Below are 27,642 nucleotides of genomic sequence, written 5' to 3'. Positions count from 1 at the left end.
AATTAATTCCTCTCACAAACTCTGATTTATTTTTTAGTGTGTTTAAAAAAAAAAACATGCAGCAAACGAAAATAGGTGATTGATCCGTTAAAATGAATCCTATAGGCTACACGACTCATATATTTTTTTCCTCTGACAAGCGTGTTTAAAAAAGAAAAAAAAAGAAAACATTCAGCAAATGAAAATAGGCGATTAATCCGTTAAAAAAATGTGTTAAAAATGTGTTACTCTTGGTTAACAGTAATTATAATTATTTTACTTCAGAACAGAGCCTGGGACTAATCTAGGTTATACATGGTTTTTTTTTTTCATTGCATCTGAAAATGACTTTGTTCATTACATTAACTTCACGCGCTCTGGCGCAGATCAGCCTCCTGCAAAACTCAGCTGTGGACGATTTAAAAATGTTTGATATAAAGCAGTGGTTCTCTTCCCGTAGCCCGTGACGAATTCAAATGAGGCCCGAACCACATGCTGAATAAAAAAAAATAAAAAAAAACTTTATCATTTTCTAAAATTGTATTGTTTACATCAATTTAAAAAAAATATGCTACTAATGAAATATAAGCTATATCCTAATGTTTTTATGTGATTTTTTTTTTCCTCATATATTATTTTCAGACATGAGCACTGGCATAAGCATTTAACGAACACATACAAGCGCGCACTTTGGCAGAATTCAATTCAAATAGTCATCAACAGCCATTAGGTAAAATTGCGCATCAGAATAGACACATTTGTTTTTTAAGGGAGAAAAAAAAGAAATTCAAAAAATGCCAGCGAATAAACATGTACAAACTGTGAATAGTCGCAGTATCAGTATTGAAGGAAAAGTGCTGGATTTTCGTTTTCGTTTTTTTTGCCACGCAACTCATTTGAAGAAGTTCAGATAAATGGAAACACCATACACTATGTAACAATCCTTATCGTCATTGGAGAGTGTGTGCCGAGGCTCATGAGCAGACGACCGCGCGGACAGGTGCGCATGGTCAGTAGGCTTCAAAAGCAAAATTGCACATGTGCAGGCAGAGTGAAGAAGCTCATTGCTACTCGAACCTGTGCAATCCGTCAGTAAAAGAATATAAAGACAGCGATGTGCAATTATTCTGGGCAATTGCAGAGCGGACCATCAGCCTGCGCATTCAGAAGTATAAATTGAAGAAGTCTGCGTCAGCGCTGGCCGTGTCTGCATCCGGATTGCTCATGCGGAAAGTATAACACAGCCGTTACAATCGCAACTTCTTTGTGTTATTCCTTTCAAGCTGAATCTCACAGAATTGGTCCCGACAGCATCAGGTGTTTTATTTATGGGGAGTGGAATTGTTTATTTCAATGAATGTGATAGATTATATATCATAATAGTTAGGCTATAATATTATAAATCAGGTTGGTTTGTATTGCTGACGTAATATGTAAATTATATGTGTAGACTTGCACTTAGACCATAGTGCGGCCCGCTGGAAAAAAAGGTTGAGAACCACTGATATAAAGGTTGTTGTCCCGTTTTATACAGGAATTGTTCATTTTAAAAAATCGAATTATATTGTTAGTTCTAATTATATTGTTAACACAAGTTCATTTAGAACTTTTTTTTTTTACTTTTAAACTCCTTGAGAATTTAAAGTTAGTTTAATAGTATTTAAATTCAAGTTTAAAAAAAGGTTTTAATTGCTTAAACTATTTTTATTAATTAATAATATGTTATCATGTCTATTCTTGTAAAAAAATTCGTGTTTATTCTTTAGAAAAACAAGGAAAAAAATAAGGGACAATCCGAATATTTATTTTGCTTTACCTATTTATGTAAGCTACAATTATTCAAATAATAATAATAATAATAAAATAATGTCATTAAAAAATACCATTGGCCTGAGTAATTTTGACCATTATAGAATTGTGACTTTAAAGATTAGTCATTTAGGTGATAAAAAATACTGTGAAATTAATAATGGCATGGATTTTAGAGCATAACAACTGAAGGTTTATGAAACAGCCAATAAAGGATTTTTTTAAACAACAGAACTTAAAGTTGTGAACTAAAATATTATTTCAACCATACAGTGTGAAACAATAAAATGCATAATTTTCATAACATTTCATTATTCATAAAATGCATAACGTTTCTGGTGATTGGATTTGTACTTCAATATAATGAGCTCCAAGTTTAAGAATATCCTGATTCAGTAAAGTCAAACCGCAGACAGTGAAGCTTGCATCACTGAGTGCGCGGGACTCGCTGTGAGGCGGGAACAGAGGATTCCGCTTGGTCTTAAAGCCTTCCGCAAACATCCACGATCACAAATAACAATGATTTTCGTAAAATAATGATTAATTATTAATTGATGATTTGTTATTATCATTATGGTCTTGTGAAAATAATAATATGGGCTGCGAGAAAATTATGAATACAAAGAGTACGCTACTGTTGAGTGCAAGCATGTTTCAGCCCAGTAACACACCGTTCCTCAGAGCCAAAACAGAGCGAATTCTGTTCAGCTGGAGGGAGTTGGGTTTTGGATAGTTATTCATGGATGTGGGGGTCGAGATAAAAGTGTGAATTGCTCTTTCATATGGACAGTGTCTTATGAGGCTTTCACTTGCTGAACTGGTTTATATACGAATGTTGTTTTGATTATATTAACAGTGCTGGCTCTCTCCGACAAGAGAAATGCAACATTCACACATTACACTATTCCTTTTCGTCTAAAAACATTTCAAGCTTTTAGTAGATATATTTTTAATGTACCCATGTGAGACACCACGATATTATGTTAATTAAAAAATTATACATTCATTATCATGAAAAATTAAAGTGATGAGACGGCGCCTCCCTGTCATTAATGCACATTAATAATTTTTGCACAAACACTTGAATATGAGCTTCTTATCACGAGTAAAATTCATGCCGACAGCCAACATATTTAGCTTGATCAGAAGGTTGACTGCAAAAGTACAGCGGGATGTTAAGAGTTTGTCTGTTTCTTTTACTGATTATTTTCGGGTTACAGCATGATTTAAACAGATTCACACTCAATCGCTTTTGCAATAATGCGTTCAAACAAATGTAATCTTACAGTGCTACATTATCAGCATGCTATCTGATTTTGAAATCTTGAAGTTAATCGATCTGTTTAGATAAAAAAACTGACAAAAATATACTGTTATTTTCATCACAAACAAAATTTTCACAGCAGAAAGCAGCAATTAAAGATGTAATGCTTACAATGTTATTAGTTTGGCATGTGATAGGCTATAGGGAAAAAAAGTTTACACAAAATAGCTTAAGCCACTTTGAAACTCTCCTGTTATTTTTTTTATTATTATTATTTTATATGCTATATTATGTTTCTGGTATCAGAGCGCGTGGAGGGGAAGTTGTTGCTTCTCACAGACTCTGCTGCGAGTGAGAGAGATGTTTCACCCGACGAAATGAAGACGACCGCGGCTGCACAAGCACAGCACATCCGCCGAAAATCAACCTGCAGCAATGCTCGTTCATCGACTCGCCAAGCTTTACTTTTGTAGGTCGCATCATGGCAGTAAATAATTCGATAATATGACCATGCAGTCAATACAGATATTTAATAAAAACATTAAAACAAGCAGGGCTGTAAAATAAAACAATAAAAAACGCACGCCAGGTCTACACCGGACACAAGTGGAGCAATCCAACAAAAGACAACAGAACCCAGTGATGGATGCACTGCACTCGATCCCCATCAGTGAACTGATGCTCGTTCTGTTTATGATGAAATGTTCTGACACTGTGTTCAGATGATTTGACACTATAGTGTGATGTCATCAAGTTTAGACACACTTTTCGCTGTGGGGCACAGATGACAACTCTCGCGTCCGGTGTAGACACAGACAGTGACTGCTCTATTTACAAATAAGTTCTATAAGAAAAAAAAAAAAAATCTAAACCAGTGGCATAACGAGATGGAAATATAAACTAGAAAAAATATGAACAGGTCCTCCGTCCATGACACTGACTCACTGCGGAGCTGCAGTTTTAATCTGAACAGCTCTTAAAGCTGAGTGGATGGTTAGATGCATGATGGGCTAGTATTAAAAAAAATAGCATCTTTCCAGCATTAAGGTAATAACAGTACTGTTTTTTTATCATCTTGTTGCAGTTATAAATTTGACTGCTAAATGAATGATAAAGAACTATATTAAAACTTGTTTTGTAAAAATTTCTTCTCATTTGAATATTGATTTAAAAATCGGTTTAAATCATAAATCAGAATTTTTTTCTAAAATAAAAAAAAAAACAGGGATTTTTTTTTAGGCTATATGATATTACCCTACTTTAAAAACAAGTAAAGAAGGTTCCCTTTAAAATTACTTCAGTTGTCAATTACTAAAGCTTTTTTTTTTTACTTCGTGAGAATGTTGTTGATTATAATGAGAGAACTTGAGTTTAATTGTGAGGACGTTTTATTAATTCTTTAGAGTTTCAAAGATTTAATCGTGCCGGTTTAATTTTATTCGTTTCTTGTTTTAGGCAAATTAGGCCTAAATAATGGGAACGACATTATACAGTGCTTCACATTTAAACATTCAACAATTTCTTAATCAGTTTACAGACAAGTGTCTTTTTCCCAATAAGTAAATAAAGGACAGGTAACGAATAACAAAAATGCATGTTGTTTTATTAACCCTCTGGAGTCGATTAACGCGGATACGCGTTATGAGTCATTTTCTCCTGATAACCCCGAAAAGAACTTAAATTACACTTTCAGTTTTAATCGTACAGATAAGAGCAATACATCAATTGAATCTGTAAAGGGTCTACTTTTTTTTGGATACAGACATAATAACAACAAAACTTTGTGCACTTATAAAATAAAGATAACAAACAAGGTGTGCTGTCTGCAGCCTTTGTCTGCGCTGATCTTCTTTTACAAACACGTCATTAAAATGAACTGTAACTCCGTGAATACTCAACGAAGAGACATGAGAGAGATATCTATAGAAAGCTTGACGTGTCTACTTTTAAACTAAACAAGTGCCGCCGAAAACAGATATTCTGTGATAAAGTAATCCTTAAATTGACATTTTGCATATTAATCCATGTAGCCAACCCCCCTAAAATAGGCTACCACTTTTAATGCTCCAATGCAAAGTAAACCACGATTTCTTTTGAATAATATAACGCATAATATAATATAAATAATACTGCACACCTTTTAAATGTGTCAAATCTAAAATATGGTTTAATACCATGTAGATTAGAGAAACTATTATCACAGGTTCAGGCACAGCTTGACATTTATCCTGCTTGAATATGTTCTAAGAAATGCACATAACTTCATAAGTACCAAACTTTCGTCTATGGATATTAAATATTAAATATTTTAACTACAGTGTTTTTCTTTCATTTTCCCTGATTGAAGCCATCAAATCTAACACATCAGTGAGGCAAAACTGACGTCTAAAAGGCCGGTAAAAAGGGCCTTTTGGATGTCTACTTAGTGTATCTGGCAAACTTATTTTGACACCATGTCCAAAGTGCTCCTCAAGACCATTGATATTTCTCCGCATGTAGCCATTCTTGGCATTCCTCAAGAATACCACCATTTTTCTTCATTGCAGTCAGAGGTCTTGGCTTTCACTCCCCTGATGGTGAGACACCGTCTCCTTCTTAATTGGAAAGCAACAAATGCCCCGTCCAATACACTTTGGATCACTGATGTCATGTCCTTTCTAAATCTGGAAAAAAATAAGATACTCTAAACAAGGTAATACCGTAAAATTTTACAATAAGTGGCAACCATTTATGTAATCTTTCCAGGCTAACTAAACCTAAGTCCAACAAGCACCCTTCCTTTTTTTTTTTAAATTTCATTTAATTTTCATTTTATAATTTTTTATTAAGGAAAAAAATTCTAAAAGTTGTATACAAATGTTTTTGTAATTGTTATCCAAGTGTTTTTTGTGTGCAAACCAATAAATATATGAAACAGAGAATTATCGAGACGTTGGTGCCCTTTGAAGGCTTTTGACATAATGCACATTATAGGATTTAAAATACATAGGCTAGGTTTATTCAATATAATTTTATTTATATTATTCATTTATATTTTATTCTAGAAATTCAGAAAATCTGAGTAATTTCTTTGTATTAGACACCATTTGCGACGTGGCTAAAAATGACATCAACATCCTTTTGTGTCACAACATAGTTTAACAACTTTCAGCAATGAAAAACCTGCCCTTTAGAGACTTTACCTAACTGAATTTGCAACACGGCCTGTGTCGGGACCCGTCTGCGTGCGACGCTAAGGCTGGGTCGAAGTGGTAAGTGAGTGAGGGTTTGATGCGGTGAGATCAGCAGCGCGGCCCGGGCCCGTTGGAAGCCTACCACTTCTCAAGAACTGAGCATCAGAATTAATTGGCGTTTGTCTCAGGCTGAAATACGGTCAACTTCTGACTGGAGGAGTTGTTGCACAGCCGAAAGATAAGATAAGAGGATTGAAGCGAGGTTAAGCCTCAGTGTCATGGAAAGCGCGTGGCTGGACGAGCGAAGAAACGGCTGCGAAGACTAGAGCTCTGCGACAGTATAGACCTCGTTGTCTAAATGTGTGACGCGGAGTCCGATGTATAATGGAAAAAGGTACAATCCGGATGCTGATAAACTGTCAATGGATAGAGGTAGGTCAGCTGTATTTATACCCTAGTATTGATTACCTTAAGTGTGCTCCACCTGTGCTAATTAGGCTAAGTACCTGACGTGCTCCTCCCGAACCTTGTTAATAAAACATCATTTAGTATTCTGTCTACAGATGCATCAAAACCTGCCTTAAGTGCAATTTACATGTTTTTCTTTTTAGTATTTATTTCAGTGTTGATTATTAAATCTAAAAATAAAAAAGGCAACTGAATTTAATAGTTTGGGTTCTGTTAAAGGGATAGTTCACCCAAAAATGAAAGTTCATACAGGTTGGGAACAACTTGAGGGTAAGTAAATGACGGATTTTTCATTTTTGGGTGAACTGTCCCTTTACTATTATAGTAATGTGCAAGAAAGTGCTCCCTGTGTATAGTTTACTGCAGAGCTGACTGTGACTACGTGACTTCGAAACTGAGGTTCGTTTCGAACAATCATGTTTGTGTACCGTTACACCCCTTATATATATATATATATAGAGAGAGAGAGAGAGAGAGAGATGGATAAATAGATATTACATTTCCTAATAACACACTAAATCAGATTTCTCTTATCAAACATCTTATGTGCATAACACTTCAGCACAGTACTGTTCTCTCTGTGTGTATGCATGAATGTATGTGTGTGTAATTAATAACTAAATATTTAAACAGCTTTGCAAACCAATTCCTGAAGGCAGTAAATATTACCTGATACCTTATAAAGAAGCCAACCACCAGTTACCTCACCAAGTTTTGGATACAATTCCATGAGTTTATCACATAAAAGAAAAACCGTAAAGAAACATCACTGACATCATTAAAGATAACAGGATTCATTAATCTAGCTGCTATCGCTGCTCTATATGACCAATAAATAAATAAGTGAACAGGTTCTTTTTGACAGGAAGTGTAATGGCACATTACCTCCTGATGAGTCACACTCTCATCTAGCGTGGCAGTTCTGCGTCCTGGTCCTGCCTGTGTATGGAGCAGTTGATCTGGACCACTAGGGGACCGCTCACATTGGGCTGCTGCAGATGAAACATGACCCTCTGATGTCAGATGGACTACTTTGATGATGTTTTTCTTACCTTTCTGGACATGGACAGTATACCGTACACACAGCTTCAATGGAGGGACTGAGAGCTCTCGGACTAAATCTAAAATATCTTAAACTGTGTTCCAAAGATAAACGGAGGTCTTACGGGTTTGGAACAACATGAGGGTAAGTTATTAATTACATAAATTTGCTATCTGGGTGAACTAACCCTTCAAACTTGACTGTGAAGTATATCATTGATAGATAAAATGACTCGTATAATGATATAACATTTAGCTCATCGCCCGCCCCCTATATTCGCTGTTAGCAAGCCATGTTGACAGGTTAGTGTTAATCTAACAGCTAACAGTAAATGTGTTTCATGCTTATCCTGAACTGATCACCAGAATGATGAAACATCGACTTCATCTGCTGCTGGAGAAAATGAGACTGAGCAAGGAGATAACGTTTCGGTTGAAGTTGATGCTAATATTAATGAACTGAGACAGCCTTCTCCAGATCAACCTGAGATCAGTGGCCTTGCATCGGCTTCCTCTCCTACCCTGCACGCCGTTGACATCCCAGCGAACACAAGCACTGATCCTGGATCAACGACGAGGTTCAGGAGTACTGGGCTGATAGAGGACCACAGCTTTGTCATAACATGACTGCTGATTTCACTGCATCAGAACAACAATATAAAAATCAAAAGAGAAGATTTTCAAAAAGTCTTTTTAATGGCAGACTAGTGAATGGTGAAAATGTCAGACGAGATTGGCTGCTCTATTCCCCATCTAAGGGAGCCGTGTGTTGTTTTGTGTTCCGGCTGTTTGGTGTAAAATGACAAGAATGCCCTTTCTAAATTCAGATGTGCTGATAGCTTTAACGGTTGGAAGCATGCAAATGAACGGATTGTCGAGCACGAGGGATCTGAGTCGCATCCCAAATGCATGCTTGTGTGGATTTCAAGAACTGCAGAGCAAGGTAAAATTGACAATGAATTGAAACGGCAATAAGAAACAGAGAGCCAGTACTGGTCAGAGGTTCCTAAAAGAGTAGTTGCTGTTATTAAATTTATATCTTAGCGAGGACTTGCTTTCAGAGGAGACAACCAACAATTTGGATCACCCCAGAATGGAAACTACTTGGGTTGCCTTGAACTAATCAGTCCATTTGATCCATTTCTTAGAGAGCATATTGCACGATTTGGCAATGCAGTTCATCTCTTTCTTCTACTGTGTGTGAGGAGTGAACTGATTTGATGGGTGACAAGCTGTTCTCTGTAATCCTGGATAAAATCAGGATGGCCAAATATTTTTCGATAATCATCTCCACCCCAGACATTTCACATTCAGACCAGCTCACTTTTATTGTCAGATATGTTTTCTTAAGTTTCTACCCATAAGCAGTCACAAAGGTGAGTCACTGTTCAATTCAGTTATATCAGTTATGAAGGAGATGAACATAAACAGAGGATTGGCATGGACAGTGCTTTGACAACGCCAGAAATGTGTCTGGTGCTTATAAAAGTGTGCAATCTCTCATACGTGAAGTCAACCCGTTAGCTGAATGGGTTCCCTGTGCGGCACATACTCTGAACTTATTTGGGGTAAATGCTATAAACTGTTGTCTTGAGACTGAGGTGTTTTTTTATCATTTGTACAGTCTCTTTTTAACTTCTGCTCAAAATAGGTAGGTAGCAGATTGTTACGTACAACCTAGAAGAAAATGAGAAGGGCCGTGTTCAAACTCTGAAATCTTTGTCAAACACAAGGTGGAGTGCGCATGCACAAGCAACCAGCACCCTTTGTCTAAACTATGACAACATTTTCCAGTCCCTTCAAACAATAGCAGAAGATGATCATCAAAACCTGACCACTCGTAGTGAGGCCGCATCTCTCTCCAGGCAGATGGAGAAGCTTGAAGTTGCCATTCTGTGCAGTGTGTGGAAGAAGGTGCTGCAGCGTGTTCAAAAAACAAGCACACAACTTCAGATGGTGGCCCTTGACCTGTCTAATGCTGTTGCTCTGGTGGGTTCATTGAGAGATTGCATTGCAGATCTCCGTGATCAGTTTGAGAGGTTTGAGTCAACAGCCAAAAACACTTTGTCATGTATATCTCAGACATACAAAAGTGATATACAAAGAGAGAGACGACGTAAAAAGCAACCAGATGAGTCATCTGTGGCATATTCACTGAGTACGATGTCAGGAAGAACTCTCTTTAGTCAAAAACCGTCTTCGTTCATCCATGTTACAAAAGAGACTAAACCATCTTACTTAGATGTCCCTGGAAAGGCCCCTTGACTTCAGTGACATTATCAAGGACTTCTCTTTCTGCTAAAGCAGAAAAAAAGATTTTAAGGTAAGCTATTTTTTTTATTGTATATTGTAAAGGAAACTGTTATTCTGAATGATTCTAGATTATATTTATTTAAAACAACTTCAGCAGTGTTTTAGAAAAATGTGGGGTTTTTCTCTCTCTATAGTTGGATCTGCTCTAAATTGAAAGCAAATCTGCAAAGGCTATTATTTGCTTGCGATGAAGATCTGTATTAGATGAACACCGCGTGTGCCGTCTACGGTTCGACAGGTATTACTTAGGCTACATTCAATTACAGTACACGATACCACTATGACATTAGTTTGTTGTATGTGTAACTTATAACAGAGGGGAGCCAAGTTGAATGCAGCTTCCAAAAGACAAAAAGTAGCCGATTAATATTTTCTATATTTGATACAATCACACCAGTGTGAGATCGATCAGCGAGTCACATCATCAGCTGCTAAATTCAGATCTGCGTTCGCTGGCGCTGAGCCGGAGACAGACGTGTTTTTACAGCACTGCGCATTATAACCAATCACACACGATTCTGTTGAGCTTATGAATGCAATGACCAATCAGAGGCATTCAGATGAGTCATCGCTAAAATGCCAGTGCTTCCTTCACTCGCTCGCTGACTGAATACCTCTTTCTGGAGAATTCTCTCGTCAGAAACAATAAAGTACAGATGTGTGTACGAATCTGTAAATAAGATATTGATTTCACAGTGTTGGGAGTTTTTGAGAGTGATTGAACTCTAGACTGTCAGTGAAAATATTCTTTGATAATGTAAATGTTTTTTGATAATGTAAATGTTTTTTTATAATGTAAATGTTTTTTGATAATGTAAATGTTCTTTGATAATGTCAATGTTCTTTGCTCTCTTTCTGTACAATGAAAGATTAGTAGCCTAACTTACAATGTTTTTATATCACATTTACTTTCAATGTTAATACACATTTAATATAAAGTCATATTCAGTCAATCACCCATTTTAACTGAAAGATAAAGGCTGTGATATTTATGTTGTCCTCTAGATGACGCAACGGGATTTTAACCCAAATACTTTGAGAAGTTTTAATCATTTGAAATGTATATTTATCACTACATTTTTTACTTTATAGACCTCAACAAAGACATAAAACATCTAGATAGGATTACATACAAACTAGGGCTGTGCGATTAATCGAAATTGAAATAAAATCGCGATTTGAGTGTGCGCGATTTCTAAATCGCTTTATAGCATGATTTTCCGTGGCCCTGACCTCCCGCAGTATGTTATCTGAACCAATCAGGATGCAGCACGCCTAAGTGGAGCGCGAGAACAGAGCAGACTGGGCATATGACTAACTCCAGGTTCACACACTCTGTCTGTGATGCGTAGCCTTTTTTTTCGAGCCCATGTTAATGGATCAGAACGTTCACACTGCAAGCAGTAAAAAGATGAGAACAGAAAAGGTTATAGATAGAAAGGTGCGAAAAGATTTAATATCTTGCGCGTGAGCACAGAGAGAGTTGTGAGTGCACAGGACACAGGTTGAGCAAAAGGAGACACGTTGTAAGGCAGCATATATCTGATCCTTATACAGTCTATGATGTGAGTATGCGCATCTGGTTTTGTTAACAGAGCAAAGGAAATCTGCGTGTGAGTCAGTGATTTGTCTGTTACGGAGGCCAGCAGAAGGAAAAGGCTGTCTCCAAGCTGAGGTTATCCCACTGGATAGTGGATGCTATTGTCCTGGCTTATCAGGCTCAAGACATGCCATGCCCCCTAGGGGTGAGAGCTCACTCAACTAGGAGTGTAGCTTCCTCCTGGGCGCTGGCGCATGGCGCCTAGCTAACAGACATCTGTAGAGCTGTGGGCTGGGCGACACCTAACACATTTGAAAGCTTTTATAATCTCCGTGTAGAGCCCGTGTCCTCCCGGGTACTCGCCTCTTTAGGCCAGTAAGGACCTGCTTGTTGTCAATCCGCTTGCTGCTGACTGGATGCGTGCGCTATTCCCCTCAGGTGAGTTCCTCAGTCAGAACCCTGAGTTCCTCCAGCACTATTGATGTCCAACACTTGCGTACATGCCCTTTGGTCAGCCCTGTGTGGGACTAGGTGCCTCCATGTGTTGTGATTCCCCTTTCCTGGACAATCCCACGTGTGTATGTCCACAGTAAGTCTCTCCGCAGCATGTGTCTTTGCCTTGGCAAGCCCCTTGCCAGCTCTGTCGTTGAAACTTCCACCCTGTGGGCTGGGTACCTCAGAGTTCTTATGTATCACCATCTTGGTGGATACCTGCCTTCTGTCCTCCCACGGGCAGGCAGCCTGCTAGCATACAGCTGGAATATGCTACTCAGTGAATTCTGTGTAAGTTGTAGGCCCTCACTCGTACTTGCCTCACGACAGGGTGCAATCACTCGCACGGGTCGCTGGAAGACAGCCATGTGGTGTTTTGTAAGGGACCCCATTCGTAACGTCGAATGTGACCGACTGAAAGGGAACGTCTTGGTTACGTATGTAACCCTCGTTCCCTGAAGTAGGGAACAGAGACGTTACGTCCCCTTGCCACATCGCTGTTCCGCCTAACGGCCGGGTCACTAGCTCGGCTCCTCAGCGAAGACTTGAATGCAAGTTGCTCGCGTTGCTCCTTATATACCCACTCTGCGGGGCGGAGCTCGCGATGCAAATTAGATTGTGTAGGGGGCATTTTCTTACCCCCTTGTCTTGAATGTGCATTTCTGTCGATTTTGGAGGGAGCAGGGTAATTGTGTCTCATAATGTAGCAATTTAATTTCCTCATTACCTTCACCTGATTATTGTGTCTCTCGCAACACTAGCTTTTCTAAAATATTTTCTTATTGTTGCTATAAATGCTATAATGATTTTAAAATATGCTCACTGATCAAATTGAATAATTGAGTGTAACATAAAATACATTACTACAAATTAGTAAATAATAATCTGTAGCTCACTATAATTTGAGTAGCTTGCTTAATTCGGACTTGTTAACAGATGAATCCTAAAGTTTGTCTTGACTAACTTTTTTGTCTAGTTTTTGTTAATATTTTGTCAGATTGGTGAAGTCACTGGGTGCATAGTGCATTTGAGGGCTGGGACCGACAATGTGGAGTTCCAGAGCAGACAACCGGAGACACAGAGCGTGATATTCCAGGATGCTAGTTGGAACAATTCGGCTGCAATTGTGGGGATCTCAAGTTGGCGTGGTTTTTTTTTTAAAGACTTATGAATTCTCCAATTTGACCACCCGGGAGTTTCATGGTGAGCTTTTTGTAACCACCAGACATCAGACAAGTATTGAGGAGGTTAGACCTTTGTCAGGTCTTGGTGCAATTGTTCCCAGTGACGTCAGATCCAGCTATTTCTGTGTGTGCTGGAATAACCAGAGAGGAGGTGACTGTGTCCCGTACGTGCGGGAACTGTTGGTGTCAAATGGAGTTTGACCCCAACATGTTACAGAAGACGTGAATGTATACGGCCAGTGCCATCGCTAATGTGACAGTACTCTGAGATTCTGGAGAACTTAATGTGTGTATTATCAATTCTGTGCTGCACTGGTACTTACTGAACTGTGACTTCACTCATCTGCTGCAGGATGCTCAAGACATGGAAGAGCATTTGTGAGAATGTGGTTTTCTGAAACTCCTCATTCAGAATAGCAATGTGGTTGCTATGGTCAAGGAACCGGAGCAAACCGCGTCTACGTCTGAGGCATGCTCATCTAAATCCTTCGTGTCTGGATCAGCTGAAGTGCAGTCTATGTGTGCAACAGGTGATTTGGAGCTGGTGTATGCAGCAGATGAAGTGGAGTCTGTGTGTGCAGGAGGTGCTGCAGATGAAGCGGCTCGGAGTGTAGTTCAGGTGAATTGGAGTTTGTAACAGGTGCAGCCGAGGCAGTAAGTGCTACAGGTGAATCCGAGTTAAGTTATGTAAAGTTAAGTAAAGTTTACATAAGTAAAGTTTTGTGATGTTGAAGTAATTGTTGTTCATGTAGGCTAAGCTTGATTGTTTAAGTTATTGGAAAATGTTTTAGTGTTTGAATTAATGTTCAAATGTAAAAATAATATTTTTTAGTGGGTAAGAGAAGTTATTATTATTATTTTGTAAAGCATTTTGTGTAATTAAACTTTAAAGTCTATATTTTTGTGTGTGTATTATGCTATTTGTTACTTACGTTAAATTTGTTTGTTTTGATTTTATATGCCATTTTTCTGATTGCCATTTTAATAAAGAGTTGTTTTTATAGATCGTTTTTTGTGTACATATATATTTTTCATGGTTTTATTATAGTTTGTGTTTTTTTGTGAGTGAACATACATTTAAATGTCCTTATTTTAGAGTATATATGTTTTTATAATGCTGTTTAGTTTAAATTTAATGTGTAGGGGTATTGGTTTCGTAAATTTCATAGTATGAATAATTGGTTTCGAATAACTTTCTAGATTAAAAAATCTGTAATTGTTTTAAAAAATAAATATTTTGTATGTTCTGTAAGTTTTTAATATATGATATGTATTGTAAACAACAGTTTTGGGTAGATTTAATAAACGTACTGGTATTGGCTGTAATGGCAGAAAGGCGTTTTTTGTCTATTATATAGATGCAAATTATATGTAGGACTAACAGGCCTATATGTATAAATCGTATAATATATATAAATGGTATAATATGATTTTTTGTAAGAAAAAAAAAAAAAATAGGGTGGTTTGCTATTGGCTTTGGAGTGATCATTGAGTCAAATTCATTATATGGTTTTATTTTGTAAGCTTTTATTTTTAATAATGTTCAGCTAATAAACTTTAAAATTGACTACTATGTTGTAATAATCTTTAGTGTGAAATGCGAAAAGAAAAAAAAAGAGCGGTTGAGATAAAATCACATGACACTACAACGTTTTTTTAAAGATTATAAAAATAATAGTCAATATGTATGCTAATGATGAAATATTGCAAAGACTATTGAATACACTTAACGGGAGTTTGATTATTGTCTTTAGGCGCATTAATATGGTGGTGGTGTTTACGTAAGATGGTATTTATGTAACATTGTGTTTGATTGATATTTCATATTTTGTTGTTTGTAATATGTTATTAGCTTGAATGCGTGAGTTTTTTAGGGTTTCCGTTTTATGTGTTTGGGCTTGGTTGGCGTTAGTAGGCGTAGTGTAATATTAGTGAGGTAAAAGCGTAATGTGTTTTCATTGAGTAATTTGTTACCCATTCACTTCAATAGTATTCTTTTTTCCTACTATGGAAGTCAATGGGGCTCACAAATGGTTTGGTTACAAACATTTGTCAATATATCTTCCTACATGTTCATCAGAACAAATAAATATATACAGGTTTGTAACAACAAGGGAGTGAGTAAATAATGGGAGAATTTTCAGTTTTCCATAATGGCCCTGCTAGAAGAGAGGATTTCTGCACTCTGACCAAGATATCTGTATTTCCCCTGCCATTTTGTGGGCATCGTTGGATAGAAAAACTACCAGTCATTGACAGGGCTATTGCAGTATGGCCAATGATCGTGATGTATGTGGATGCAGTAACACAGAAAAAGCTTCCAAATCCAAGAACATCATCCTATGACTCCCTTGCAGAGGCACATTGACCTATATAGTTCATATGTATAATGCATGTATACTGTAGGTTCTCAGAGCCTATTTAAGAGGTTCATCAAGGAAGAAATCCTTAATGACATCACTGCACTGCAGATGGTCAGACTGGACACAACTGACAAGAAAGCAAGAAAACAAACAAAGAATGTGGACATTTGGCTTAGGAGCAGAAGCGGTCATAAAGGTATTGTGGCAAATATCAAACAACAGTTAGGGTACAGGAATTGCATAAAAGATTTAGTCAGTCTCAGGCCGGTGACACACTGGCTGCGTGGCGTGAGCGTCGCGTGTCTGAAGCGTCCCAGAAGCGTGGCAGATTCTGTGTCTTTACACACCAGAAGCGTGCTTGGCGCGGCGCTGGAGCGCTGCTGCTGTAGAGGGAGACAGTTGACAGACCAGGCTCTTGTCTTCATGACAACAATATCAACTTTTTTTTACACACCTACACCTACTGATAAAGGACACCGTCAAAAGTGTTGACGGCTAAATAGATTATGTTTGACAGGTGCAATATTTGAAAATCGATAATTATTTATTTATTTTTAAAATTACATTTATATCTGAATTTATGTAAACCTATAGACTTTCAAATATCAAAATATCATGAATTCATTCCAGTGTGTCGCCGGCCTCACTGTCTGTTCTCAACCCTTCCTGTTATGAGCTTCAGAGTAGCAGCAGAGTAGGTGAGCTCAGTGTGTTGGAGTTTAGAATATGGAGCGAATTTTGTGCCATAATTAAACAAACAAATCCAGCATTTTGCAAACAAACTCGATCTGCTTTGTAAAGGAATACTCGACTCACAAACAAACAGAAAGCAATGTTCAAATACAAATGTCAATTTGAGCGAAAATGCAGTTGAGTAATATTGTGTTTTACAAATATAAATGAATGAGCCTAAATGATATTTCACAAATAAATAAAAACCATCCAACAAATTGCATTTAACCTTTGAACAAATACCAAATCTAGTGCATACAAATGCATACCTGTCTGTTACGAGTGTGAGACAGTTGGCTTTTTATGATCTCTCTCGGCTCGATTTTCTCACACACGCCCAAGAAGATTTTCTCACAAATGCAGTTGAGTAACTTCCTCTTCCAAAACAGTAGTTACCCTTTAAAATCCAATATTGGTTTATATTTTAGTTTGACTTTGTCAACTCTCTTTTTCTGAATGGCAATGTGTCAGGTCCAGTGTTGGGAAGGTTACTTTGGCTCGATTTTCTCACACGTGCCCAGGCAGATTTTCTCACACGCAAATTTAGAAAAGTAATCAAAAACTTATCAAATGTTATCAGTTACATTACTTTAATAAAGTCACTGAAACAGTTACACTACATATAACATTTTAAATAAGGTAATTTGTAATCTGTAACCTATAACATTTCCAAAGTAACCTTCGCAACACTGGACCTGACACCTTGCAACTCAGACAAAGAGAGTTGACAAAATCAAACTAAAATATAATTTTTTAAACTGTAATAATAACTGGGTTAATCCCCTGGCTTAGCACCATCTACTGTTTTGGAAGAGGAAGTTACTCAACTGCATTTGTGAGAAAATCTACCTGGACGCATGTGAGAAAATGAGGAGCGTCTCGCTGCAGCTTGCAGTGGACATCCAACCCTGCCCACATCCAAGTGTGATGTCAGAGGCCTCGCCTATGCCATATACGTCATCGTTTGATTTCCCCTCCCCAACAGTAGAAAATACGTCATCAGGTGATGCCAGATGAACACCCAGTTGATTTTGTCAATTCTCTTTGTCTGAGTGGCAAGGTGTCAGGTCCAGTGTTGGGAAGGTTACTTTGTGTTCTTGTGTAACTTTTTGTAACATGTGTTGTGCGCATGTGCAAAAATGGCGGAAGTATGTTGTTTCGGAGATCAAATTAAAAAATATTATCTTTCGTATTACTAATACAGATTAAATAACTTGTATTAAATAAATTTAAATAGTACGAATCAAACCTAGGCCACATCTCTAATGTATGGAAGTAAATTTATCCAAACAAGGCAGAGAGGTATTCAAAGATTGATAATCATGTTTTTTCAAACATTACAATGCATGATATAAAACAAAAAGTAAATTCATCCAAACAGACGGTAAAACGCCTGCATTGGTTGATTATAGTTAGGCAAATTAATAAAATATTTATACCTTACTCTGTTCATGTAATGACAAATTCACATATTTTATGATCGATTATAACATACCTTAGACAAGATCAAAGTAAAGTAGACAATTTTGTTTTAAAATTAAAACAATTATTTTTAATTATTTAATTCTCTAAAAATATGTTTCACTAATCATAAGGTGGGAACGTTAGTGATCATATCACTATTTTAAGGATAAATATGGGTGTTATGCAATAACTGGAATCCTCCCCTCTTTATTTTTTAAATTTGTGTTTATTTTTCATATTTCTTCCATTTAAATTTTTTTTTCCTGACTTTGGCAAATTTATATACTTTCGTTTTAATTATTTTTATTTTCCTTTTAATTATATACAAGAGCAATTATAATCTACACACTAATGTTGTTTATATGTGCATGGAGAAAAAAAAAAGTTGATCACCCCCCAAAAAACCACAGTAGCCCCTCACTGCAGAACACAAGATCCAGGGGGTGGAGTTGGATACAGGTCCAGGGGGCGGAGTTGGATCTCGTCCCACTGCATTTAGATTAGACATATGGCAGATTAACGTCATACTTATTCGCGTCATACTTACTATTGTTTCCGCATTGAGTCGTAAGTATAGTTATTCTTTTTACGGAAAAATAAACTTGCAAAGAATTTTTTTTTAACACTTTAAATGCTTAATTGCAAACACTGAAATCGGGCGCACATAATTATGGGCAAGTACCAAATCTTTTAATATTTCCATTTATATGAACGTTTGTATTAATTTCAAAACATTATAACTACCTAAATAAAAAATAGAATCATACATTTCACAATGCATGAAATGCCCGTGGTTTCTTGTTACAAGTAAGAATAAAAACAAGTGTGTTTTTTGATCGGCTAAATCTTTACCCCTCTCAGTAGTCCACTTTGACTTCAAATTAATAAGGCACATCTGCTTTTACTGGAATGGTATTAAATCAAGTGTCTACTACATATTTTTTAATCAAGTAGAAAATAGGTGTGCTTTCATCTACTGATCATGAACATTAATAGAAAACAGCATGTGACTAAAATATAGTCATAATTCTATGTTGTAAAAGATGACGTGCTATGCCGGCTATATTCAGTAAGAAAATATTTGCCCAACCTCTCTTTCTTCACTGTTCCCACATCTCAGACCTCAAATAAATAAAGTATTACATTTTTAGACAGTTTTAAAGTAAAGAAGTATAGAGTAAAGAAAATACTATCCACAACTTATTGAAACAACTAGTTCTTTATTTACCCACGTTAGATCACAAGTATCCTTGTAAGATCCACTCTCATTGGATCCATGCAAATCTCATAGGTGACCCATTTCAATCTCAAAAAAGTGAGTTATCACTGAAAGGTGAGGAGTTTGAATCTATTGTACTACATGCACACAACACTCAAAGAAGGTCAGCACAGATTTGGCAGAACTCGCTGCAGAAGCCTGGGTGGGTGTCGAGTTCCCCTCTTCTTCCTTGACCTACATATCCTACAGGTTTAGCAAAGAAAGAAAAAAATAAATACTCCAATGTTCATTATTTTTGTAATGTTTTAATTCATCATTGAAAGCAAAACACCACATGGCAACAACTAACACTGCATACCTGGAATACAATTTTTTGAATATGTCTCCACACTGCATATAAGTTTCAAGTCTGTAGATTTTGTAGAACTCTGCCTTGTAGTATGAAAAGAAAGCACTCCAATTTGTGACACCTGTAGACATGTAAAAGTACACACATTCAAAAATCCACAAGGGCTGGAATTCATTAACCAGCTGTTCAAGCAAATAACATAAGATTTTTTTTTAAATACGTAAAAATATGATACAAATCATCTAAACCAACAACATGTATGTTAGACCCTATACCACCTAAGCTCCTGAAAGAGGTGCTTCCTGAAGTTATAGATCCTCTTCTGACTATTATTAATTTCTCACTGTCATTAGAATATGTCCCCAAAACCTTCAAACTGGCTGTTATTAAGCCTCTCATCAAAAAACCACAACTTGACCCCAAAGAACTAGTTAATTATAGACCAATCTCGAATCTCCCTTTTCTGTCCAAGATACTAGAAAAGGTGGTATCCACACAATTATATTCCTTCTTAGAGAAAAATGGTATATGTGAGGATTTCCAGTCAGGATTTAGACCGTATCATAGTACCGAGACTGCTCTCCTTAGAGTTACAAATGATCTGCTCTTATCATCTGATCGTGGGTGTATCTCTCTATTAGTTTTATTGGATCTTAGTGCTGCGTTTGACACAATTGACCACAACATTCTTTTGCATAGACTTGAACACTTTGTTGGCATTAATGGAAGTGCATTAGCATGGTTTAAATCATACTTATATGACCGCCATCAGTTCGTAGCAGTGAATGAAGATGTATCATATCGATCACAAGTGCAGTATGGAGTACCTCAAGGCTCAGTACTAGGGCCGCTACTCTTCACGCTTTATATGTTACCCTTGAGAGATATCATCAGGAAACACGGTGTTAGCTTTCACTGTTATGCTGATGATACTCAGCTCTATATTTCTTCGCGGCCCGGTGAAACACACCAATTTGAAAAACTAATGGAATGCATAGTCGATATAAAAAACTGGATGACGAGTAATTTCTTACTGCTAAATTCTGAAAAAACAGAGGTGTTAATTATAGGACCTAAAAACTCCGCTTGTAATAACCTAGAACACTGTCTAAGACTTGATGGTTGCTCTGTCAATTCTTCGTCATCAGTTAGGAACCTAGGTGTATTTGATCGCAATTTTTCCTTAGAAAGCCACGTTTCTAGCATTTGTAAAACTGCATTTTTCCATCTCAAAAATATATCTAAATTACGGCCTATGCTCTCAATGTCAAATGCAGAAATATTAATCCATGCATTTTTGACCTCAAGGTTAGATTATTGTAATGCTTTATTGGGTGGTTGTTCTGCATGCTTGGTAAACAAACTACAGCTAGTCCAAAATGCAGCAGCAAGAGTTCTTACTAGAACCAGGAAGTATGACCATATTAGCCCGGTCCTGTCAAGGAGGAAGATTTTGTGAAAGTGTCTACTAGCGTGTGCAATGACCTGGATGCCCAGCTTGGCAGCAATCGAGTGACAACATACCTGAAGGTGCACTGGCTTCAACATGCAGCACTATGGGCCAATTTTGGACGAGTGTTTGAGCACAACAGCAGTGACACCAACAACAAGGCAGAGAGGTATTCAAAGATTGATAATCATGTTTTTTCAAACATTATAATGCATGATATAAAACAAAAAGTAACTCATGATCGGGAACATTTGGTTCCCTAAACGGCACATTTCTCTTCTAATCTGCCACTGAACACAAGTTTTCTGGTCACATTTGGAACAGTTTTTTTTTGTATTTACAAATTAAGCTATAATTTCCTACGTTTCCAATATCAAAATCCTAGCTCCCCAACACTGAGCGAGTATTGTTTTCTCAATCTATGAATTATTCATAACAGTATATTATTGTTTTCCCCTTTTATTTTTTTTCTGGCACTTAAATACCAGTTCCTAAGGCAAGGCTGCCAACTCTCACGCATTCGGCGTGAGACTCACGCAATTGACCCAATTCTCACGCTCTCACGCCACACCCTCATATTCTCATGCAGACTCATGCAGCAGTGAGAAAAAAAAATCACGCCGCATGATCTCGCAAAGCGTGCAGAGAGACCAGACAGACAGTGTAGTGAGTTTTTTGAGACAATTGTGAGGGAAATGCATAATGAATTCCCATAAACAGTGTAGTCAGCCATTCTCCCTTCCATCTGCACTGTGTGAATTGTGAACGCAGGCAGGTCAGTGAGTTACAGGGCGCTCCCTGTCTCAGTCCAGTTTAGGCTAGTAACTAATGCTGTTATATGGCCTATGCTGTTATATAGTTTATATAGAATTAAATTAGCATTAGCAGAGTTGTTTGTTTTGCGGCACTGAGCAGTTATTTTACATAACTTTTTCATAAAAAAACAGTACAAAAGTATTTCCAGATGACATATATCTGAACTCAAAAGTTGGTAGCCCAGACTAAGAGGAGAGTCAAACAGAAGAGTTGATCAACTTCTTCACTTGCTATGTGGTCATATTCAAAAATATTATTGGTAAGGCCAGAACAACGTTAATGTGATGTTTATCACATTAATTTTGTTAACACCATTGCCATGCCATTTGAGTAAGTGTTAAGTAAATTTGTTAATGTTATCTTTCAGATACTTGAATCGACTAATTCTATATTCACAATACTGTCCACATGTCCTGCATGAATGGAATTAAATGAGAATTGAATTAAAAATAATCAATTTGTGTGATTAAAAAGATCAATACTATATCTCATTTTATACACATTAATGCCTGTTATCCTCAGACTAAATGCTCTTTTGTTAATGTAGTTACCTGGACGACTTGGCAGACGCAGGAAGACTGAGGATCTCCTCGTCAGCATCAACATCTACATCAGCCAAGAACACAGTGGGACAGCAGATCCTGACAAATGAGCAAAGGAATGTGCTCTGTGCAAACGGGCAGGGCCCAACTCAGATTAAACTTTGAACACTGTGGATCTAGTCAAGATCCAGTGTGACGGTGGATTGTATGATAAAGGAAATGTATGCACACATATTGTATCAGCAATCACTGAAGCATAGATATGTATTGATATTGCACAGCTATGTGCTGACATGGCTAAAGATATTGTTGCCAAAAAACAGTACCACTTTTGTACCTGTGCTGTCAACAGTTACGGTCAAAAGTGTCTGTGCTTACATGTTGCTGACTGCCTGCAAACCACCAACAATTCACATTCTACATGTCCCACTGCTGGAAAATCTGTTTGTGCCAACAAATGTCACTGCACAAGTTAAACTGCAATCTATGTTGATTTACTGGAGTGGAGCAAATCAGAAAATTACATGTGTAATAGTGACCTGTACACTACAGTGAAGAGGGCACACACAGTGGCCTTCAATCGTTTTGGCATTGTGTCAAGAAAACGAAAAATACATGCACTTCATGCTTATCGCCAGCGGATAGAGCAAGCCAAACAAGAGCTTTACAAAGAGCACAAAACAAGAAGATACAAGCGCTAAATAATAATAATCAGATTTAACCCAAAAAATATTGTTTAATTGCAGTTTTGCAGTGATTTAACAATGAACAGTACAGTAAAGTGAACAGTTTGCTGCACGTAGTGTAATTGTGTCAGAAATAGTGTCAAAACTCCATTTTCTTGAGTCCTTGCTTTTGCAACAAGGCACTCTCTGATGATCTGAAACACAACCTGGCATACTTGGTTCCAAATGTTTGTGTGACCTTTAAATACGTCAATGTTGTCGCCCAACACTTGTTCGATTATGTCAAGTTCAGCACTGTAAACATTACATTACATTATATACAGTACAATTACTAATTGCGTGAAAGCACTGGCGTACCAATATTATGCCAATTATAAGGAGAAAGACTTAAAAAGTGGAAGGAAAAAGATATCTGTATGAATATTTTACCTCAAGTCATGATCCTCTCTTCTGCAGCCTCGCTCGGCCAGCTACTGGCCTATGATTTTGAAGGGTATTTCTTTGGTCAGATATCCTAGGTCTTTAACAAGACCTTGGCACTCCTCTGTGACACAAAAGTAGCCAATGAGTAAACTAAAAACATTATTAGATGTTACTAATGTAGTTTATATTTTAGTGACTAAACAGTTAACATTTTGTTAAACTGTATGGCCATTGGCATTTGTTTGCCTATGCTTCATTCATTCACCTAGGCTACATATGCCTCCAACATGGCTGACATTCTAAAACTTGCAGTTCTACAACCTTTAGTGGGAACACCTAGTTCAATAATAAGGTAATCTGTTTGAATGTACACCTTTAAGAAATCGCCTAGTTCTGACTGCATATCCTTTACCTTCAACTAGTTTGGTGCACATTGTAGTGTTTGAGCCATACGGACTCAGATGCACCCCTGCCTCTTTCAATTCCCTCACAAGCTCTTTTTTTCCCCCTTTGCCTTCCTCAAATAATTTTTCTGGTGCAGAGCATCTCCTCTGCAGCTCTACCACTGAAACAAAATGCCTGTGCAATCATAACACATTATTTTTTGTGAACATCAAAAACCAACATATCTGTAGACAAAGATCACCTATAAAACCATGAGGCTTAAGTGAACAACATCATATTGTTTGACAAAAATTACTCTAGCCATAAGCCATAACTCATTACTCTACTCTACAGTGTGTGGTTTTACCTGTTTTTGCATTAGTTGCATTAGGCACATAACACACATGTTCTACTGATGTTATCTGCACTCTTGCCTCTATCAAGTCAATTTATCATATAAAATATAGCATTACCAACCCTTTAGCTTTCTTTGGCGAAGCCAGCTTCAACAGGCTGTCCACAAAGAACCCATCTTCAATAAAGAATACATAGAACACGTTGTTAAATGTCACTTCACCTCAGTTTCATTTCAATGTTAATAATGAAATATTTATTGGCACCCCTGTTGAAATTAGAGAGTAGAGTGGTGTGCACATCCAAAAAAAATCATAACATGAGCATAGAACCAGTCTTGGTATCCATGCTGACCTGTAGAGCAAAATCCAAATAGCTCACAGAGCAACATTATAATAATAAAGCTTCATTGCAGAAGTCGTGGCCTAATGGTTAGAGAGTCGGACTGGCAATCGAAAGGTTGTGAGTTCGAGTCCCGGGCCGGCAGGAATTGTGGGTGGGGGGAGTGCATGTACAGTTCTCTCTCCACCCTCAATACCACGACTTAGGTGCCCTTGAGCAAGGCATCGAACCCCCAACTGCTCCCTGGGCGCCGCAGCATAAATGGCTGCCCACTGCTCCGGGTGTGTGCTCACAGTGTGTGTGTGTGTGTTCACTGCTCTGTGTGTGTGCACTTCGGATGGGTTAAACGCAGAGCACAAATTCTGAGTATGGGTCACCATACTTGGCTGAATGTCACGTCACTTTCACTTTCAGACACAGGTCCATATAACCCCACATAAAGTATAAATAGTATAGTGCAGGGGGTTTCAACCAGTGGGCTGCGGCCCCATACAGAAGTCACATAGATCCAAATATATTTAAAATAAATACATTTTTATATATTGAAATATCTTACATTTAAATAGAAGAAAATATGTTTTATAAAATATTTGTAAATATATTTTAAATATATTACAAAAATATATTTAAATATTTGATTTTGGCTGCTTTTTAATATTTTCCACATATATTAAACATATGTAAATATATTTTATGTTGTAAATATTTACATATATTTATTTCCCATATCTGTAAATACATTTAGATATCAGACTATGTAAATTTATTAATTTGCAATATATGTCTATGTATTGATTTATAATATTTGTTAACATATTACATTTCAGTATATATATATATGAATTTAAACATTCAAATACTGAACAGAAATTGGAGACTGAAAAATGTAAAAATCCCCAGACAATGCAACTTAAAAACTGTGACGATATAAACTAACTTGCAATAATGAGCAGTACATTCAGATATAGACATAACACCTACTATAGAAAACCCTGTTTTAGAGTTGTCTAATAGAGAGGGTGAAGGAAGGACATCCAAACCCTGCTCCTGATTCCTACAAGATTTTTTTAAGAATTCATAAGGCAGTGGCAAAATTAACATGACAATAAAGAAAACCAAGAGACTTTCTGGCTGAGGCTTACCAGTAGGGCAGCTAGCTGAACAGTGAGTATCCTAAGACACACCACTCACCCAAATATGCCCCGCACAAACACTCACACACACACTCTCTTAAATGAGGGAGACGCAGAGATCAATGACAAATACTCTGTGAGAGAAACACACCACCACAGGACCAAGACACCTCACTGGGGGCCTTCAGCACCTGAAATAAACAAAAACAAAAGAAAACAATTAGTTCAACTCACATTCAATCCAACAGCTTGTATTAGAATTAAGATCATAAAGGGGAACAGCAATGGACAATGTACAGGCCACAGGGGTCAGACAGAGAGATGTAAATACTCTACTAGGTTTGTCCCAAAAGCTCATGAGCCTAGACATGCCATGGAGCAGCAAGAGGTTAAAGGCTTATTTATATCATTAAATATTTTGTCCTTTCGGTCAAATAATTCAATTTAATCAAAAACAAATTATAAAATAAAAAATGGAAATCATTACAGAGGCTTCAATATTACAAAAAAGAAGATAATTATTGACCATTATTGCTCATAACTTTCATTGTAATAAACAAAAGAATACATTAATCATGTAAAGTTCATCCTTGTATGCATGCACGGTCAAAAACCGCTCTTGGATTAGTAAAAAGGGATAGTTCACCCAAATATTAAAATTATGTCATTAATATCTCACCCTCATGTCGCTCCAAACCCGTGAGACCTCCGTTCATCTTTGGAACAGAGTTTAAGATATTTGAGATTTAGTCTGAGAGCTCTCAGTCCCTCCATTGAAGCTGTGTGTATGGTCTACTGTCCATGTCCAGAAAGGTAAGAAAAACATCATCAAAGTAGTCCATCTGACATCAGAGAGTCAGTTAGAATATTTTGAAGCATCGAAAATATATTTTGGTTTAAAAATAGCAAAAACTACGACTTTATTCGGCATTGTCTTCTCTTCCGTGTCATTTTTATTATTATTATTATTATTATTTTTATTCAAACTTCTAAAAACTGTATACACATTCTCTATAAAGGTATTATTTACATTTACAATAAGCTGTTATAATGTATTATACATTAGTTAATGTTATGCAATAAATGACTCTATAAAGACACTTGTAAACAATTATAATGTATTTGTTGAAATAAGATATTACAATTAAATATTTGTTTATAAAAAAAGATGGCAAGAGGGAGGAAAGAGAGAAACTGTTACTTTTAGTTAACGACTAGTAATTGAATGTTTAAACAGAAACTGATTAATGATCTTATTATTTATGTGTAACACATTGGTAGCATTAAGATCAGAGCAGCACTAAACATCAGTGTTTATAGTAGAGAGGAGATGAACACATCAGACTTAACGCTTGTTTTCTGTGACTCCTGGAAATCACAAACAGAAACACAGATACTGTTCATAGACTTCAATTAATGCCAATTATTAAGTTTATAACTAGTAAAGAATCATCAACAAAATAACAAATGATCAAATTACAAAAGAAAATCATGAGGAACAGAGGAAATGTATTGAAATTGACTTTATGAAACTGAATAAATCACTTTAAATTGAATAACAACAGGAGAAACTTAAGATAATGTTAGATAAAAAAAAAATCTATATCATCAATATCAATAAGTAATCTACATATAAAAGAACAATTTAAAATATATATGCAAAACAATTAAACACATCTATATAATAAAATGGAACAGCAAACAATTACAGGGAAAATAACTATTTCACACAACTGAAAACATAATTAATGTTCAGTATTTTTCTGAACCTTGGCGTTTGCTCGAAGGAGACATATGTTCACTTTATCATTAATTTTGGGCTTGGTCAGGGTCTGGTCCCGCCACAAGGACACGTCCAGGACTCTGGAGCTGCTTCTGATCCCCACGTCCAAGATCTCTGTCCCTCACAGTCGTCATCCTCAGAACCTTCATCTGTAAAGTTATACTTAATTAAAATATCAATTGTTAAATATCAGTAATGTTTAGGACAGTTTTGGATAATTCAGTTTAATTCCTTCCAGTAGTGATGTGTCGTTCGTGAACAAATCGTTCTTTTTGAACGAATCTTTTAGGTGAACAAATCGTTCCCGTTCACGCCATCTGATCCACTGACTCATACTTC

The 27,642-nt window shown here is 36.8% G+C and overlaps 1 long non-coding RNA gene across 3 annotated transcripts in view; it reads right to left on the bottom strand.

Annotated features, from left to right (window-relative positions):
* Window positions 1-10,477: 10,477 nt before the first annotated feature.
* The window catches only part of LOC132099206 (uncharacterized), a 159,145-nt gene continuing 141,980 nt past the window's right edge, over window positions 10,478-27,642 (bottom strand). For all 3 annotated transcript variants that reach the window (XR_009423058.1, XR_009423059.1, XR_009423057.1), the window contains one exon: window positions 10,478-10,490. This is a non-coding gene — a long non-coding RNA (uncharacterized LOC132099206). The remainder of the gene's footprint in view (window positions 10,491-27,642) is intronic.

Source organism: Carassius carassius, chromosome 22 (assembly GCF_963082965.1).
Source record: "Carassius carassius chromosome 22, fCarCar2.1, whole genome shotgun sequence".
NCBI classification, from domain to species: Eukaryota; Metazoa; Chordata; class Actinopteri; order Cypriniformes; family Cyprinidae; genus Carassius; species Carassius carassius.
The sequence above is the reverse complement of the archived record's forward strand: the minus strand, read 5'-3'. Positions and strand labels throughout refer to the sequence as shown.